The following is an 8,928-nucleotide window of genomic DNA, read 5'->3' as shown; positions in this document are numbered from 1 at the left end:
TGGGAAACTGAGGCACAACTACTTGAGCGGGAGGCCCTAAAGCTGGACTCCTGGCTTCAAATGCCCCCCCCCGAGTGAGTGCCATGCTCGGCGTGGGGAGGGGGGTGTCTTCATTCTGAGCCACGCATGGGTTGTGAACCAGTTTTTTTCCAACACACGCACACTGCCCCGATTCCCTCCAGCAGGGGGCAGCACTGCAACGCATGTAGACCTCCCTCCCCGCACACACACACAACACATATAGCTCGTTTTATTCCATTTCTGCCTTGGAAACATTCACGGCTGAAAAGCGTCTGTATCCCCTGCCCGCAGCAAACCAGGCGTGTTATTGTTCCACACGGGCTGAGGGTGTGATTATCAACACCCTTGTGTCTCCAGTCCCCCACTTTTCTCTCCTCCCCGCACTGCTCTATTTTCATTTGCCATCTATCCATATACTACCCGCAGGGCGTCACCGTTCTGTGGTGTATTAGAATGCATTAAACCCATCCATTAGTATTAAATAATTATATGAATTAGTCAATAATAGTTATTAAAAACAACAAAAGAAGATGAAAGGAATTGTCCTTATTCCCCACCGCCAGCTCTACTGGTGCCCCTCACTCCCGACCCGCAGCCCCTGCCAGCCCATCCTTGCCCCCCCCCAGCTCTGCCGGTGCCCCTCACTCCCGACCCGCAGCCCCTGCCAGCCCAACCCTGCCCCCCCAGCTCTGCCGGTGCCCCTCACTCCCGACCCGCAGCCCCTGCCAGCCCAGTCCTGCCCCCCCCCCACCTCTGCCGGTGCCCCTCACCTCCCGACCCGCAGCCCCTGCCAGCCCAGCCCTGTCCCGCCCAGCTCTGCCGGTGCCCCTCACTCCCGACCCGCAGCCCCTGCCAGCCCATCCCTGCCTCCCCCCCGCTCTGCCGGTGCCCCTCACTCCCGACCCGCAGCCCCCTGCCAGCCCAACCCTGCCCCCCCAGCTCTGCCGGTGCCCCTCACTCCCGACCCGCAGCCCCCTGCTAGCCCAGCCCTGCCCCCCCCCAGCTCTGCCGGTGCCCCTCACTCCCGACCCGCAGCCCCCTGCCAGCCCTGCCCCACCCCAGCTCTGCCGGTGCCCTCACTCCCGACCCGCAGCCCCTGCCAGCCCATCCCTGCCTCCCCCCCCGCTCTGCCGGTGCCCCTCACTCCCGACCCGCAGCCCCTGCCAGCCCAACCCTGCCCCCCCAGCTCTGCCGGTGCCCCTCACTCCCGACCCGCAGCCCCTGCTAGCCCGGCCCTACCCCCCAGCTCTGCCGGTGCCCCTCACTCCCGACCCGCAGCCCCTGCTAGCCCGGCCCTGCAATAACCCTGCAGCAAGGCGTCCCCTACTGGGCTTTCCACCCGTTTCCCTGCAGCCGGCAGCAGGCAGGGTGCCTGGGTTCGTACTGCAGGGGGCTCTGGAGTCTCCGATCCTCATGACACCGCTGGGCGCACCTGGGACCTGCTCCCGTACCCAGTGGCTGTAGGCGCTGACTCGGCTGTAGACCCCTGGGCAGTTGGGGGGCCATGCACATGTCCCCCCCGCTCACTACCCCTGCCAGGAGCCAGGCTACCCGCCATGGGCAGACCAGGGCCCCCCCAGAGTCACCCTGAAACAGAAAGGGGGGGAGTTAGTCACCCAGCCAGGGATGTCACCCCTTTTCCTTCCCCCACCCAGCCAGGGGTCCTCCAATCACACTGATGCCACCCCCACCGGGGCATCCCTCCCCTCCCCCCAACCCTCTGGGGTGCCCCATCCTCCGCCCACCCACAGGTCTTCCATCACATCCCCTGCAGCCGGCAAGGGCTACTGGGCAACTTCTGGGCAAATGCATTGTGGCTACAGCGCCCAGGAAGAGCTGATGGCAGACACAGCTACCGCCCCAGTGCATTGTGGGAAGGCTGAGGCACTGCAATAATGGCCCTGGAGCTGTGCAATGCATTGTGGGAAGGCTGAGGTTGCCATGCAGCAAGGGCTGCAGGGTAATTTCCCCCCAGAGATGGTGCAACGAATTGAACATGCGATGCTTGTCAGCACTCCATTCCCTGGCCTTCAGCCCTGGAACTAAAGGGTTAACTCCTGGGACGGTGGGAGTGGGTGTGGGGGTGGGGGCGGGAATTGAGCTGGGAGCAGGAGGAGGCTGCAGTTACAGAGAGCAGCCACTAGAGGGCAGGGCGGAGGCTGCAGTTACAGGGACCAGCCACTAGAGGGCGAGGGGGGGGGCAGGAGCAGGAGGCTGCAGTTACAGGGACCAGCCACTAGAGGGCGAAGGGGGTAGGAGCAGGAGGCTGCAGTTACAGGGACCAGCCACTAGAGGGCAGGACAGGAGCAGGAGGCTGCAGTTACAGGGCGCAGCCACTGGGGGGGCGTTACTTGGCAGGCATCTCTCTGCCCCTCGGGGTACCCAGCGCAGATCATGTCGTCCTGGATCTGCCGGGTCCTGGCGGGTCTGGAGGAGCCCAGGAAGCTGAGGGCCTCACAGGTCGGGGTGTCCACCAGCGAGACGGACACCTCCTGTGGGGGCTCTGGGGTGGGGAGGGGAACTGGAAGAGGAGGAGGGGAGTCAGGACACCTGGGTGCTATTCCTGGCTCTAACCACTAGACCCCCACGCCCCTCATAGAGTCAGGGATAGAACCCAGGAGTCCTGGCTCCCAGCCTCCCACCCCATCTCTAACCCTAAGACTCCACTGGCTTCCCAGAGAACCCAGGCGTCCGGACTCACCTCCTTGGCAGATGTCCCCGCAGCTGGTGACACAGCACCCGGTGCCCCGGGGGAATCGGACCCCGGCGTCCGGGAGGCAGACTGGGGGTGAGGTTGGCGGGGGACTGGAGCTGCAGCAGCCCCTTGTCCCCGCTGGCTCGGAAGACGGTGTAGCAGGGGTGGAGGACGAGATGGCTCGTGGGGACGGAGATGGCGCCAGGGTCGGGGGCCGACAGCACGCGGGCCCCCAGGAGGACCGTGTACAGGGCAGGGTCATAGAGGCTGCAGAGGGCGAGACCGGGATGAGGAATAGAACCCAGGCATCCGGGAGCGGGACCCGCAGAGCTCCCAGAGCCCAGGGCAGTGAACGGGACCCAGAGATCCAGGATGTCATCACTCCGAGCCCCCCCGCCCCGGGTGTGATTGGATGAGACCCTGGAGTCTGGGTCAGCAGTGCCCCCAGCTCTATGAGGAGAGATTGGATGGGACCCAGGCATCCGGGACGCCCTGTTCCCCTGGCTGTATTTTAAAGAATCCTTATTGAGGTTGTAGGAACAAACCATCCCGCTGTGTAGAAAGAATAGTAAATATGGCAGGCGACTAGCTTGGCTAAACAGTGAAATCCTTGCTGATCTTCAACACAAAAAAGAAGCTTACAAGAAGTGGAAGATTGGACAGATGACCAGGGAGGAGTATAAAACTATTGCTCAGGCATGCAGGAGTGAAATCAGGAAGGCCAAATCACACTTGGAGTTGCAGCTAGCAAGGGATGTTAAGAGTAACAAGAAGGGTTTCTTCAGGTATGTTCGCAACAACAAAGTGGTCAGGGAAAGTGTGGGCCCCTTACTGAATGAGGGAGGCAACCTAGTGACCGAGGATGTGGAAAAAGCTAATGTACTCAATGATTTTTTCGCCTCTGTCTTCACGAACAAGGTCAGCTCCCAGATTCCTGCCCTGGGCAGCACAGTATGGGGAGAAGGTGACCAGCCCTCTGTGGAGAAAGAAGTGGTTCGGGACTATTTAGAAAAGCTGGACGAGCACAAGTCCATGGGTGTGCTGCATCCGAGGGTGCTAAAGGAGTTGGCGGATGAGATTGCAGAGCCATTGGCCATTATCTTTGAAAACTCATGGTGATCGGGGGAGGTCCCGGATGACTGGAAAAAGGCTAATGTAGTGCCCATCTTTAAAAAAGGGAAGGAGGAGGATCTGGGGAACAACAGGCCAGTCAGCCTCATCTCAGTCCCTGGAAAAATCATGGAGCAGGTCCTCAAGGAATCAATTCTGAAGCACTTAGAGGAGAGAAAAGTGATCAGGAACAGTCAGCATGGATTCACCAAGGGGAAGTTGTGCCTGACTAACCTAATTGCCTTCTATGAGGAGATAACTGGCTCTGTGGATGAGGGGAAAGCAGTGGACATGTTATTCCTTGACTTTAGCAAAGCTTTTGATACGGTCTCCCACAATATTCTTGCCAGCAAGTTAAAGAAGTATGGGCTGGATGAATGGACTGTAAGGTGGATAGAAAGCTGCCTAGATCATTGGGCTCAACGGATAGTGATCAATGGCTCCATGTCTAGTTGGCAGCCGGTATCGGGTGGAGTTCCCCAAGGGTCAGTCCTGGGGCCAGTTTTGTTCAATATCTTCATGAATGATCTGGAGGATGGCGTGGACTGCACTCTCAGCAAGTTTGCAGATGACACTAAACTGGGAGGAGTGGTAGATCCGCTGGAGGGTAGGGATCGGATACACAGGGACCTAGACAAATTAGAGGATTGGGCCAAAAGAAACCTGATGAGGTTCAACAAGGACAAGTGCAGAGTCCTGCACTTAGGACAGAAGAATCCCATGCACCGCTACAGACTAGGGACCGAGTGGCTAGGCAGCAGTTCTGCAGAAAAGGACCTAGGGGTTACAGTGGATGAGAAGCTGGATATGAGTCAACAGTGTGCCCTTGTTGCCAAGAAGGCTAACGGCATTTTGGGCTGTATAAGTAGGGGTATTGCCAGCAGATCGAGGGACATGATCATTACCCTCTATTCGACATTGGTGAGGCCTCATCTGGATTACTGTGTTTTGGGCCCCACACTACAAGAAGGATGTGGAAAAATTGGAAAGAGTCCAGTGGAGGGCAACAAAAATGATTAGGGGTCTGGAGCACATGACTTATGAGGAGAGGCTGAGGGAACTGGGATTGTTTAGTCTGCAGAAGAGAAGAATGAGGGGGGATTTGATAGCTGCTTTCAACTACCTGAAGGGGGGTTCCAAAGAGGATGGAGCTCGGCTGTTCTCAGTGGTGGCAGATGACAGAACAAGGAGCAATGGTCTCAAGTTGCAGAGGGGGAGGTCGAGGTTGGATATTAGGAAAAACTATGTCACTAGGAGGGTGGTGAAACACTGGAATGCGTTACCTAGGGAGGTGGTGGAGTCTCCTTCCTTGGAGGTTTTTAAGGCCCGGCTTGACAAAGCCCTGGCTGGGATGATTTAGCTGGGAATTGGTCCTGCTTTGAGCAGGGGGTTGGACTAGATGACCTCTTGAGGTCCCTTCCAACTCTGATATTCTATGATTCTATGGGACCCAGGCATCCAGGATGCCCCCCTCCCCCCATCACCTCTGAAAGCAGTGCCCGGCTGACAGCACCCACTGCCGGGCGACGAGTGACACCCCTCCCGCACACATGGGAGTCCAGGAGGTGCATGCTGACCTGCCACGACCACGCTCCCTCCATGGCCGCCCCGCCCCCTGCGATCCGGCCTGAGGGGGAGGGGCAGGCGCAGGCTGCGGGGAGACCAGAGACCGGGATGAGGGGCAGCCAGCCGGGGAGGTGAGAAAAGCCGTGTGTGTGTGGGGGGGGGGGGGATCGGGGGAGGGGTCAGATACTTACCGGGGACAGGCAACAGGATTAGCACGGAGGCGGGATGCCGGGCTAGATGGGCCCATTGCTCCTCTCTAGCACCCAGCTCTGCCAGTGCCCCTCACTCCCGACCCGCAGCCCCTGCCAGCCCAGCCCTGCCCCCCCCAGCTCTGCCGGTGCCCCTCACTCCCGACCCGCAGCCCCTGCTAGCCCAGCCCTGGGCCCCCCCAGCTCTGCCGGTGCCCCTCACTCCCGACCCGCAGCCCCTGCCAGCCCAGCCCTGCCCCCCCCCAGCTCTGCCGGTGCCCCTCACTCCCGACCCGCAGCCCCTGCCAGTCCAGCCCTGCCCCCCCCAGCTCTGCCGGTGCCCCTCACTCCCGACCCGCAGCCCCTGCCAGCCCAGCCCTGCCCCCCCCAGCTCTGCCAGTGCCCCTCACTCCCGACCCACAGCCCCTGCTAGCCCAGCCCTGCCCCCCCAGCTCTGCCGGTGCCCCTCACTCCCGACCCGCAGCCCCCTGGGGCACACAGGGACACAGGCCGGGCTCCCAGCTGAGGCTCGGCGGAGCTGTTGGCTGAGGTGCTGGGTCTCCAGGACCCGTGTGCAGTGAGCTCATCTCTCAAACTGTCGCTTTGGCTGCCGGGCCTGGGCGGGAGCCAAGTATAACCTCAGCAAGCCAGGGAACTGCAGCTGTCTAGACACGTCTGGTGGGTCAGAGCGGGGCGAGGGGAGGGGGAGTGGGCTGGGAGCCAGGACTCCTGGGTTCTCTCCCTGGCTCTGGGAGGAGAGCGGGGGCTGGTGGGTTACAGCAGGGGGGCTGGGAGCCAGGACTCCTGGGTTCTCTCCCTGGCTCTGGGAGCGGGGTGGGGGCTGGTGGGTTAGAGCAGGGGCTGGAAGGGACTCTCTTACCAAGAAGAATAACAAAGAGGAGCTGGGCTCCCGTCCCAGGACCTGAAGCATCTTGCGGTTGATCCCCCGGATTCCCTGATTCCTGGCCCCCGGGCAGCAGCAGGTGCCGAGGCTGAAGGATCCGACACCGATAAGCTGTTCTGAGCCCTGCCCAGTCCGAGATCTGCCCGGCCCTGCTCTCCCGGGACTGTGCCCTCCCCACCACCAGGGCTACCGCCTTCCCCCCCCACTGATGCTGGGAGCCAGGACGCCTGGGGTCTCTCCCTGGTTCTGAGAGGGGAGTGGGGGCTGGTGGGTTAGCTCGGGGGTGGTGAGGGGGAGGGCTGGGAGCCAGGACGCCTGGGTTCTCTCCTCAGCTCTGCCCCTATGGGCATCTTCCCCTACAACACCCTCCTTCCCCCTCGTGTCACTCCTAATGTAGTGGATGATATTCCGAGACCCTCTCGTGTTGGCTGTTTCCCAGCAGGGCTCTGTGTCTGGTCAGGCCCAGCCAGTGGCCGGGCGGGGGGGCGGACTGGTACATACGGCGGGATTAGCCAGGGCTTCTGGGGTCTAGACTGGAAAGTCAGTGGCCGGGTGCCAAGCAAGGAACCTGGGATATGACTCAAGAGTGGGGGGAAAATCTAGCCCTGGTCCGGGGGGACTGGCTGACTCAGGGGTGCAGGGAATGGGAGACGGGCGCCGGCTCTGAGGGTTTCGCCTCTGTTTGTTTATTGTTGCTATTTGCATTTTGCGATGGTAAATTCTACCCAGCTCTGGCCGGGCCCTTTCCCCCGCTCCGCCGGTGGCTCTTCGGTGCACAGGGAAATCGTGGTGTATCTGATGAGTGAGCAAGTGTGTGTGCGGAGCAGGTTCACGCCGCCCAGTGTCTTCCCGGGAATCTGAGCCCCGCACCGGTGCGAGGGACTTTCCAATTCTTTCGTCTCTTCCCTCTAGCTTTGCCTGCTTTAGGGAAGGCCAGACGGGCGTTTGTGCAGCACCTAGCGCTGTGATCTGGCGCCCCCTAGAGAGGAAAGACCCCATGTCCTATTCCCTGCCCTCCTGAGCAGGTCAGTCCCCTTCCCCCAGTTGGAGTGAGATTTTTTTGCCTGGGGGCTGGTGGGAGGATGGCATGGAGGGGGGCAGGGCTCTGAGCCCCACGACGCCACTGGGGGTAGGGAAGGGAGCGGTGCCATGCAGTGCATTGTGGGACGCTAGCGATAGTCCCCTGGGTGTGGCTGTCCAGCAAGGGCTGATGGGTGGTTTGCAATGCATTGTGGGAAGCTCGCAATGCGGCCCTCTTCAGGACAAGGCAGCAAAGGCTGCTGGGTAATGTGCGGTGCAATGTGGGATGAAGCCCCACAGCCAACGCCCAAGTGCATTGTGGGAGGCTCGTGATGCTAACCTGGGAATGGGGCCTTGTAGCTAGGGCTGCTGGGTAATTTGAAATGCATTGTGGGACCAAGCCCAGCCCCCTCTCCCTCAGGGATGCAGACACAAGGACACTCTTGCAGCAAAGCATTGTGGGATACCAATGAGGCCTCTCTGTAGTGCAGCAAGGGCTGCTGGGTAATTTGCAGTGCACTGTGGGAGAAAGGTAGCACAGACCCCTTGGAGCTATCGCACCAGTGCATTGTGGGATACTGGTGATGCCTCTCCAGAGAGCTCAGTGCAGAAAGGGTTGCTGGGTAGTTTGCAATGCATTGTGGGACAAAGACTGTCCCAGGCCCTTCTGGGACTGGGCACTGGGAGAGGCGAGGTCAAGACTTGTGACCAGCGATGACTCTGTGATGCCTTCATCCCTACAGCCCCCTGCCCCCCTCTCCCTGCCCTGGCTAACAAGTCTTTGAACCCCCTAACCCTGACAGGGAGGGGGTTCCAGTGGTGGGATGAAGAATGGGACCCAGGCGTCCGGGATGGCAGTGCCCCCAGCCCCGTCAGGGAGTAAGGGGATGGGACCCAGGCGTCCGGGATGGCAGTGCCCCCAGCCCCCTCAGGGAATAAAGGGATGGGACCCAGGCATCCGGGATGGCAGTGCCCCCAGGCTCCCCCCACCCCCCAAGGCAAGGCCTTTTGGTGCAAACTGAGCTGGTGTCACTCCAAGAACAGTTGGGGGAGGGGAGAGTATCGGGGTGGAATAAGGACCGGGGGACCCCACGTGTTCTGGCAGGAATCGGGGTTAGGTGCCCCAGCATCCTCCCCCTACCCCCATCCTGCAACGAGCCAGAGTGGAGCCTCATGGAACGGAGTTTTATTAGGGGACAGAGAGTGGGGCACAAGGGGGCAGCAGCCAGCCTCTCGGGTGGGTGCCCCTCACTCCCGACCCGCAGCCTCCTGCTAGCACAGCCCTGCCCCCCCCAGCTCTGCCGGTGCCCCTCACTCCCGACCCGCAGCCCCCTGCTAGCCCAGCCCTGCCCCCCCCAGCTCTGCCAGTGCCCCTCACTCCCGACCCGCAGCCCCCTGCTAGCACAGCCCTACCCTCCCCCCAG

Source organism: Malaclemys terrapin, chromosome 4 (assembly GCF_027887155.1).
Source record: "Malaclemys terrapin pileata isolate rMalTer1 chromosome 4, rMalTer1.hap1, whole genome shotgun sequence".
NCBI lineage: Eukaryota > Metazoa > Chordata > Testudines > Emydidae > Malaclemys > Malaclemys terrapin.
Note: the sequence above shows the minus strand (reverse complement) of the source record.